The following is a 9,356-nucleotide window of genomic DNA, read 5'->3' as shown; positions in this document are numbered from 1 at the left end:
TTTTGTCCCCCTCCCTAGCTTGGTTGCTACTGTAACACTTCATGCACTTGCACTAGGAGAAATGCTGTCAGGGGTTGTGTTTTGGAGGAAGTTCTGAGATCTCCATGCGAAAGTGAGTGGGGTGGGTGGTGGTAATTGGTGTGTGTGTTCATGTTTCCAGGTGAGTATTGTAATGGGTTTGAGAATGAGGGTGCGAGGGTAGGTGGTGTAGGACCGGTGAGGTATGATTTGGGGTGGAGGATTCTAGCAGAGTGCGGTGGTGCATTTGAGAATGAGGGTGTGAAGATAAGCGGTCTAAGTCGGGTGAGGTATGGTCTGTGGTCGATGATTCTGGGAGAGTGCAGTGGTGTGTTTGAGGATAACGGTGCAAGGGTGGGTGGTGTCTGGTGGAAGTGGTGCATTCCGGGGTCTCTTGTAAGTGCGGGTGGGGCTGTGCAGTGGGTGAGAGTGTTTGCGTGAGTCAGTCTGGGTGGATGCGACAGTGATGTAAGGGATGAGAGGGGTCTGGGAGGTGCCTGTGTCTGGCCTGGGAATATGCTGTACGCTATGGTCGTGTAAGGGTGAGGCTTGGTGGGCGGGTTGTAGACATTAGGGTGGCTGTGATTGAGATGCTACTCTAGATGGGGGCAAGGCCTGCAAGGGTCTGATCGGTGCACGGAGACACCTAGAGTTGAGGCGAACCGGGGCAAGTGTGTCTGGAATGGGGAGAAGGGTTTTATGTGGTGCACAGCTGCAAATGCAGTGACACCTAGATTTTTGACACCTGGATAGAGGGAGAAGGCCTAAGAAGCGTGCACAACATTAAAAAAAAACAGTAACCTCTAAGTTAGGGATATATGGACCTAGGAGGGGTGCACAGCAGTAAGTGCAGTGACCTCTAGAATTGGGCTACCTGGACCTAAGAAGGGGCGCCACGGTAGATGCAGTAACCCTTAGAATGTGATGCCTGGGCCTGAGATGTGTGCACAGCAGCAAATGAGCAGCGCTCAGATGCGGGACACCCGGATAGAGGGAGAGGGGCCTGTGAAGGGTGCATGAACTTGGGATAGACTTGGGATAGCTGGACCAAAACGTGTGAACAACTGTGAATAGAGTGACGTTCAGATTTGGGACACCTAGATAGAGGGAGAAAGGCATAAATAAGTGCACAATGGTAGAATGCAGTAATCCCTGGAATTGGGCTACCCGGACCTAAAATGGGGGCACACAAGTAAATGCAGTAGCAGCTAGAAGTTGGGGATTAGCAAGGCAATATGCCCAAATACGAGAAAAGGCTGGCTAACACAATAAGGCAGGAAGTGAGGTATGGTTGACAAACACAATCTACCTGGATGTGAAATATGGCTAACGGAATATGGTATGAATTGAGATATGTTTGTTTGTTTGTTTGTTTGATATTTATTATGTGCGCCAGACCCGAAGGTATCAGGGCGCAGGCAGAAGTAGGAAGTTATACAGCTTGGTACATAGGTTACATAGGTTACAAAGTATCAGAAAAAACATCACAGTGGTAGAGAGTACACAATAGTGGAGAATGTATAGACAATCTATATACAGGAAAATGTACAATTATTTACAACTATGGTCGCATTCTGCGACCATAGTTGTATATGGCTGACTAACACAATATGGCAGGAATTGGGGAATATGGCTGACTAACACAATATGGCAGGAATAGAGGGTATGGCTGACTAACACAATATGGAAGGAACTGAGAATATGTCAGAATAACACAATATGTCGGGATTTGAAATATGGCTAACACAATATGGCAGGAATAGAGAGTATGGTTGACTAACAGAATCTATCAAGATGTGACATATGGCTGACTAACACAATATGGCAGGAATTGAGAAAATGCTGACTAACACAATACGTTAGGAATAGAGGGTATGGCTGACTAACAGAATCTATCAAGATGTGACATATGGCTGACTAACACAATATGGCAGGAATTGAGAAAATGCTGACTAATACAATATGGCAGAAATTGAGACTATGGCTAACACAATATGGCAGAAATAGAGAGTATGGCTGACTAACGCAATCTATCAAGATATGAGATATGGCTGATATGAAAATGAGCAACAGATTAACAGGCTTGTAGGTAATAAGATTGGTAGGACAGTTTAATGGGGAGCAGTAATGGCTGGTCCCTCTTTCCGGACCTTGTTTACCTTCTTAGTTGCTGCTGGTTGACGTCTGCTCTGCAAGCTCTGCTGGTGAACAGTGGCAAACACATTCTGGAGTTGCTGTTGCAGGACTTGCACTTTGCCTCAAGGCCCTTCGCCGGAAGGGGGATGCAACGGGCAGTGGGATTGCCCTAAGGGGGAGAGGGGCCGGGATAAGGGGAGGGCGAAACACCAGACATGGAGGGGAACAAAGGGAGGTGACCAAAGGGAGACAGAAAGTAAAGTGCGCAGCAATCACAAAAATCAAATAAAACGAAAAATAAGCTCAGAAAGCACAATGGAGGGGTCGGATGGCACTGGATGCCTTACCTCAGCTCCTCAGATGTAATGCCTGAAGGACCCAGGTCGTCAGGAACCCTCACGGGACAAACCACCGTCCATGGGTCTTGCATTGAGGAGCAACGAACCTCAGGAATGTCAGGATATTGCCAGGATTGCATGCTGTTACATGGAGCTCACAGAGGAGCTGGCGTGTTGGTGCGGCTCTCGAGTGCCTCGCCACATTCTCTTTTATTCGCCTAAACTCACTTCTCCATCTTTACATGTTTTAATCAATAATGCATACCTGCCAACCCTCCCTATTTAGGCGGGAGACTCCCGACTTTTCGTGAAAAAATATTGCTATTTTTCACGTTCTCCCACCTAAAATACTTCTAGTCCCAATGCATCCCTATGGGAAAATGTGCAACTCCCGATTTCCCTGATGATATCTCCCGCCCAGGTGAGTTGGAATGTTGGCATGTCTGATAATGCAATCACCACATCCCACTAATACATGTATTTGTCCATATATCTTCACACTGCCAAATGCTCTTTTTTTTAAACACTCTTTATTGGCATTTTTAAACAACAGCTCCAGAAACAAACTCAAAACTCGCCCCCTCCCCCCACCCATACCCCCCTCACCACCCTTCTCCACTCCCCTCTCAACACCCAAATGCTCTCTTCAGGGGCTTTGCTAGGGGGGGGCTAAGAGGGCTATAGCCCCTGATCTTTTGGTTGTAGCCCCGGATAGAATCTCAGGAGCTACAGCCAAAAGACTAGCTAGCCCCCAGTCCCGACAGTTCCGACATCAGCGTAGCCCCGGGTCTTTTCCAGATCTAGCAACTCCCCTGGCTCTCTTAAACGTTTGTTTATCGATGTCCAACATTTCTCATTCATTCCTGTCCACATAATCATTCTTTCTCACATCCACCCTCACTGTCATTGATTCATCAATCCTCACATTCCTATTCATTCATCCACCCTTCCTGAATACTCTCTACTTTCAACTCGACATATGCCATTTCCTAAGTGTGATTGTGTGCATGATCTCAAATAAATGTTTTTCACCATACAACAGCCAAAGTTAATGGCTTTGTCAGTGCTTGTTTAAAATATCCAAAATGTGAAAATGATTGCATGAGAGGGAAAATAGGTGAAGCTAAGATATGCATTGCCTAAAACAGTGTCCACATGGAATGTATGAAAACTTTAATGTGCCCTTTTCAGTTTTAGGCGTAACTACTGCATTAGAGTACAGCTAGGAGGAAATGGCATGTGAGGAGGGGTGCAAAGCTTGTAGGCCTTGTTTGGTTATTTACCCACCCATTGACTGCCCATGTCCATGTTATGGCCATTCCCACCCACATCCTGCCACTCCCTGCCAAAAAACACATTTTCTGGGGATCTTTGAGCTAATTTTGTCAAGCCTTGCCACCAAACTTTGTTCTCGAAGTGCCTGCCATTGTTTATCAAAGCAGTCTTCTGAGAGATAATAACTTAATTGGAGCGGTAACAAGCTACTGGTGTAATAACATGTCTTAACCAGGTCTTTAATACCACTACGGCAGTGCATGGCAAATGTATTTCCCAGACCTACGATAAAGCCCAAACTGTTACTGTTGCCACCATTGCCAATGCTTGTTTTAATATTGCTTCGCAGTCTGGCTTTTGTAGTTTTGTTTTTCCCATTATGCAAATAAACTACATGTTCACACGATGCGAAGTGATGGTTGCTAAGTTGAGTGTGTCACCTATATTATGATACTTGTGAGTTCTGGCTAAAAAAAAATAATTCATGAAAAAATAAACCCTCACGTTAAATCATGACCATTGTAGAACGTGGTGCAGGGTATAGGTTTGCACACAGGTTTCACTCACAAGCGACGACCAGTCGGCTCAACACTTCTTATTCACTAGTCAGAAATCACACTGTTCCTGACGGGAGTCTAGCGACCCTGCAGAATCCGGGGGTGTCCCTTGCAGATCCACATGTTCGTGCCACCCACGTGGTTGTTTCAAGTCAAAGCAGCGGAAAACATCGAACTATTTGGTGATGTTTTATGTATTTGGGCAGGGAGCATACAATGGTCTTCGTTTTAGTAAGCACCAAATCCATTGAGCGTGAACGAAGCCCCCCACATTCGGCAGTGGTCTCGCCCAACTGCTCTTCTGGTAGTTTGGCGCCGCCGCGAGGTAAGGCCTCGGAAACTTCTAGACGCCATAGACTTGCTCGCGTCTGGTACCTGTCTACGCTACTACGGATTAGGAAGTGCTTCGGTCAACTCAACTGCGTTTTCATCCTGGAACTGGCGGGATTTTTTTATTGTTTTTTTTTTATAACAGAGATAAAAGGTAACATAGGTTTTTGAGTCGTGTTAATTAATATCAAAGTTAATAATTTTAAATGGCGTTAATGTTATACAAATGTGCAGAATTGTTTAATTGGCGTACTTTTTACACATGGGAAGAGCTGTTTGGGACAGAGGCGTGCAGTGCATTTTTTTGTTATTTCTGCCAAATGTTTTTTTTACCCTCCTGCCAAAATGAATCCTCGTTATACACAAGTAAATGGGCAAATACTATTTACCATGTTTTTTCTTTAAATTACACCCCTGGTTGGTCCCACTTAATGCTTCAAAAATGGTAACCAAGGGCTTTTATTACACTCCAAAAACTTATTGTCAGCATTTCATCATAGAAACATGTAGACATAGGAAATTGTCCATTTCAGGGCAGGGGGGGAAATGTAATGTACTTTGTTCTAAACTACCGATTTCATTCCACAGAAACCTTTCATAGTCCCATAATATTATGCTCATGGTTTATGGATCTCTATTTCATGAACCATGACTCAAGCCCTGAGAGCTTGAGCGAAGGACAACAAGCCCTCATTTGAGACGGCACAGAATATGTGCATAATGGCCTATGGTATCATGCCGCTATTAATGCAGATACTGGGAGTACCAATAAACACTGGGTTGCCATATTTTTAGGTGTATATGACCCACGGGCGGGTTGATAGCGCATTACAAACGGAAGGCCAATGTACATTAAGCACACTCTCTCCTGAGGTGAATGCAGATGGTTCGTAGATAACCTATAGATCTGAAAAAGTCCCCAAAAGAGCAAATTGCTTTGAGCGGAAGGAAAACCAAATGAAGATCATGCTGAGGTACTACAGCATGAGACCGGAAACAAATAAAACACTTGGCGGATACATGACAAATTTACTGCAGCCAGCCATAACTTAAGCTATTTTGCCGCAAACATAGACTGAAAACTTTGAGACATGCTGGTAGAGTGCAAGAATATGCAAGTCCAGGAGAATCTTGAGCAAAGGCCCTTGAGGAAGCTATAGCAAATGCGAACAGTGCGGAGAACACTGACTCGTGCAGAGAAATCTGCCAAGCAAGAAGCAGAACAACCTCCCATCAATGGATCGCACAGAAGTGAAAAATATGACAAGAGGAACAAGATGAAACCCAAAGCACTGTTCAGGACACGATATTATAGTAACACAGATCATTTTGCAAAAGACACAGATTCCCAGGAATCGCTAAATATTAGAGTAGGCCCGCATTGAAATTCTTTCTTCAGCAGATCTGTGTCTCTGGACATGGATGCCAGGGAACATTGCGTTCTACATGAAGACTGGAGTGTCGGAGGATGTCTAAACCCATGTACAAAATAAGTGAAAAAGGCAGACTAGTGCTGAATTCACAATGATCTTGAAAGACATGCATAGCTATGCGAACATGACACCTTCAAAGTGCACAAAACGAGTTAATGCCCAATCAACTTCGACAAAGACAAAATTACATTGTTAGGATACTTAAAGTGTGACATGCCAGTGTATCTCGCATGCAAGCCCGCCCATTTTTAAAATGCTCACACGTATGATTGAAAATCAAATTAAATCCCTGCACAGTAACATGTTGCAACCATACACTCATCAAACCATGCCAAAATATAGACACATGTGGCAGTGTTTCGCCAAGCTATTGGGATGTTGTAAGTGTAGATACATGAAATATGCCTAAAAAAGAGCCACCCCTGTAAAACACTGTCAGAACAGTGCCAGTGCTGGCACCGTCCCAGCTCAAGGCTGTGCACCAAGGTTTACTCATATAATGCACCATTGAACCAGTGGAGGCCTTGGAATTGCTCATCTTGATTGTGGTCATGAGGAAAGAAAGCTCTGATTGTGTGTGGACTTCGGAAGTCCCTAGGGAGGGCATTTGTGACAATGACAACTTTCCCCCACCCAGTATTTCTTAAAAGGTGTTATCTTTCAGTGGACCACCTTCTTTTTCAAATTTTACATGCAAAGCAAATAGCAACAGGTTTAATTGCACAGCAGGTACAAACCATCTCACTGCGTTGATTACCTCACTGGGGTATGCAGCATCAGTCTTTCAAGGGCTGCTGAGCTGTACACTAAAAGTAATTGCCGGCGGCAAATATTTCCAGGATGACTTTGTTGTGTATGGGTGCAAGGAAGATTACCACATTGCCACATTAGACACATTTCTGAGCAGACTGGAGAAGTGCGGTCTGTGACAATTATATTTCTTGCAGAATCAACTCGACTACTAGGGCTACTTGAACTCGAGAGAAGGGGTGAACTAAAACAACAGCTTGAGAAAGTGCAGTTTGAAAGCCCCACAGCTGGTTGATCATGATCAGCTGAAGTAATTCCTGGGAATTACTAAATATGATGCTCAAATGTGACTGTGATATTATTGATGATTTGTAAAACACTTTTCACCACTATGGTATCCTTTTGGAATGGAAAGTTATATACCTGGTTGGACAAACACTGAAAATACCTTCAAAGTGATTAAATAACCCATAGTGAGTGCACCATGCTCACCCCCTTTTGGCTGAAGGCTTCTGTTGATGCAAATGCATACAGGGTGGATGTCAACCTCATGTATTCAAACTAACACGCATTAAAACCATTACTTTCACCTCAAGCCAAAAGAATTGTATTCCTATTCCTCAAAATTTTAAAATCCTTACATTCAATATTTTAATTCATAAATGTCGTCACCTAAACAAAACAAGCATTGGCAATGCCAATGGTTTAGGCTTTTGTTACCTGCTAAATGCTTGCTACTTCTACACTAGTGTTAGGAAAGATGTCCTAATACTGGGTAATTTTCCTTCCATGTGGCAACCCCTAAACTTTTTGCTGTTGTTTTCACCATGATCTAGACTTTGCCAGAGAAGTGCAGCCTTCTGCCGCACTCCTCTGGGCTTTCGCTCCATTCTTACGGGGAAAATGACATGCCCTTAAGACAGTCAGTACCGGGAAACGTTGTTTTCCGTAGTTTCTTTATCATGTTGCAGCTTTCGCGCAACATGGCACAAGAGGGCACTGTAAGCTAAGTTACTGCTCTCTTGGGTCTCTAGTCTTCTACAGGCCCTAGATACTCTCTTTGGATTGTAAATGAACGGTGCAAGTGAATCACGGACGGGATTGGTGGCAGCGATCGTTTCTTGTGTTTTTGAGCTCCTTTTGGCGTTTTAAGCGCGTTTCTCACGCTTAGCCCAAAATGGTGGCCTGGCTTCCAAAATGGCGAGACCACGATGCTCTTTGTCGTGTCCGCTGACCGTCTTGCCCCCTTCACCTCCCCCAGATCCAGCCGACCCGGGGCCTTCCTTATTTGGGCATGTACTTTCCCACGAAACACAGATGCTTTTGCGGGCTTCTACAGGCCTTGTGTGTGCCTCCAGGGTGGGGGCTGGGATGTCTGGTCCCAATACACATCCTGGACGCCAGAGAGTCTAGGGTGGTGTGAATGCCTGGGACCCCCGTGGTCCGTGATAGGTCCACATATGGTGTGAGTGTTTTATGAGCGGATCTCCCATTGGGTCCCCTCCGTTTTGGCGCGAAGGGAACCATGGATAAGAGGGGGCTGGAAACGCCATTACCATGTCGATCTCCTGAGTTCTTACGAACAAAGGAATACAGGAGCCAAGTATCCTGCAACCACAAGGCTGAACCGAGGAATCGCTGGTGACCCGCTGAAGGACTGCTCCTCTGCACTGCTGTCGCTTTGTGAAACCCTTTCTACCTCGGATCGAACAAGAAGGCCTGTACTAGTACTTCGGCCCTTGGAATAGTGGGAAGAACTATTCTCGGCATCTTCACCATCTCCTGCACGTAAGCCTTCGGAAGTGTCTCTGGGCCATCCAGCAGACTGACCAGCCTACCCAGCAGTCTTGCTTTGTAACCGCCGTCAGGTTGTGTTGTATTGCGAGTCCTTGTCACTCTCACACGATTCGTACACTTGGCATTCCCAGGTCTGAAGTGAGTAGTGTACATTTGGCTGAAATACACCCGGCCGCTCCGTTGCCCTGCTGTGGTAACAAACTGTGCGGGTTCACTGCGTTTGGGACATCCTCAACTCAACTTCTGCTGCTGCAGAATCTACACGACGCCAAGACGTCCCCTGCTCGTATCTGAACCTGCCAGCACTGAAACTGACGCGGAGAAGCCTGGGTCTGCTTGCATCGGGGACCGGTGAGTAGCATCGCTAGGAACTGGTCGCCGTCCTGCAGGAGCCCATAGCTTTTCCCCGCTGTGTCTAGCAGCACGCCTTTCCATACTCGCGCTCTGCTTCTGCCCACAGTGGAGGCTGCGCTTGAGTCGCAGAGCTCTGTTCATCTTCATTTGTTCACTGAACTAAACTGCCTGATTCCCTCGAAGAGACTCCCCTTTTTGTCCGTTGGCACCAGCATGTGCAGGTACTTTTGAGCACAAGGCTCCACTCTTCGTAGGTCTTGGATTTCCTTTTAGTTAGGTGCCTCTGAAGGCGGACTGGGTCTAATTATTATTCGCACTGCCTGTTTTCCCTCCCCATCTAGGTGGTCTACACATTTCGTGCGTCTAAC

General features: G+C 45.7%; 1 protein-coding gene across 4 annotated transcripts in view; it reads left to right on the top strand.

Moving 5' to 3' along the window:
- Positions 1-4,627: 4,627 nt before the first annotated feature.
- LOC138520683 (large proline-rich protein BAG6-like) overlaps positions 4,628-9,356 on the top strand; it is a 1,763,116-nt gene continuing 1,758,387 nt past the window's right edge. For 2 of the 4 annotated variants that reach the window (XM_069632956.1, XM_069632955.1), the window contains exon 1: positions 4,660-4,808. The gene's annotated coding sequence lies outside the window, so the exon portion shown is untranslated. Of the gene's footprint in view, positions 4,809-9,356 lie in introns of all 4 variants that reach the window. The other 2 variants (XM_069632954.1, XM_069632957.1) reach the window with 2 other exon arrangements.

Source organism: Ambystoma mexicanum, chromosome 13 (assembly GCF_040938575.1).
Source record: "Ambystoma mexicanum isolate Mex_15411 chromosome 13, UKY_AmexF1_1, whole genome shotgun sequence".
NCBI classification, from domain to species: Eukaryota; Metazoa; Chordata; class Amphibia; order Caudata; family Ambystomatidae; genus Ambystoma; species Ambystoma mexicanum.
Note: the sequence above shows the minus strand (reverse complement) of the source record. Positions and strands in the feature narration are given on the sequence as shown.